This window comes from Echinops telfairi, unplaced genomic scaffold (genome assembly GCF_000313985.2).
Source record: "Echinops telfairi isolate 266 unplaced genomic scaffold, ASM31398v2 ScPeMD7_5927;HRSCAF=6808, whole genome shotgun sequence".
NCBI classification, from domain to species: Eukaryota; Metazoa; Chordata; class Mammalia; order Afrosoricida; family Tenrecidae; genus Echinops; species Echinops telfairi.
Genome location: NW_022109827.1, coordinates 512798 through 514015, shown reverse-complemented (window position 1 = coordinate 514015; position 1218 = coordinate 512798).

Genomic DNA, 1218 nt, shown 5'->3' with positions numbered 1-1218 from the left:
GGACAGTGTAAGATATGACAAAATAATAATAATTTATTAATTATGAAGGGTTCATGAGGGTGGGGGCAGTGGGGAAGGAGGGAGAAAATGAGGAGCTGATATTAAAGGCTCAAGTAGAAAGCAAATGTTTTGAGTATGATGAGGGTAACAAATGTACAAATGTGCTTGGCACAATGGATGTATGTATGGATTGTGATAAGGATTGTACGAGCCCCGAATACAATGATTTCTTTAAAACCCAAAAAAACAAAACAAAAACAAAAAGAGAGAGAAAGAAATATAACTTCAAAAGCTAAAAGGACATTTAAAAGGAGTGGGGATGAAGAACATAAATTGTGAGGTGACTTGCGTTCTGAATTAGTATATGCACTAACATCACACATACAACATTAATGGTAGTAAGATTTGGGAAACCAGGCTCAATAAAATGTTATAAAAACAAAATGTTGTTGCTAAATGTCATTAAGTCAGATCTGGTCATGCTCACCCAATGTACAACAGAATAGAAGGCTGCCTAGCACTGCAAACACCAAACCTCAAACTCATTACGAAGTTTGAGCCCCTGCTGCAGCCACTGTGTCCATCCATCTTGTGTTTGCTCTTTTGTGCGGACTCCTTACTTTACCAAACACGATGTCCTTTTCCAGGGACTTATTGCTCCTGAAAACAGGTACAAGGAACCAAAGATGAAGTCTCACCACCTCCCATGTCAGGAACATTCTGGCTGTATTTCTTCTAAAACTGATTTGCTTGTTTATTTGGTAGTCCGTGGTATATTCAGTATCCTCTCCCAACCCCGTAATTTAAATAAAACGCACCCAGATGTGCCTTGGGAGAAAGGCCTGTCATTAAACATCACCACCTTGAAAAGCTTAGAGGGCTCTGTTTCGCTCTTTACTACAACACATGGACTCATCAGTCAGAACCCACTCAAGCGCAACTACTTTGTGTGTGTGTGTGTGTGTGTGTGTGTGTCTGTGTATTTTTATAAAAGTAGAGTGTCCCTAGGGAGGAAATAATTTCTCCAAGTCTTATTCCAGGCTTACTCAAACCTTTATTTCTGTGTGCCAAAAGTTCTTAAGAAGTCAACAACAAAAGAACATCCTGCGTTCATCTCCATGGGTGGTCTAGGAAGACTTTTCTTGCACTGGAGATGTTGTTAAGTCCACTGACTGTAGACGTAGACAAAAGGAAACAAACCCTACTTTAGATGAAAAC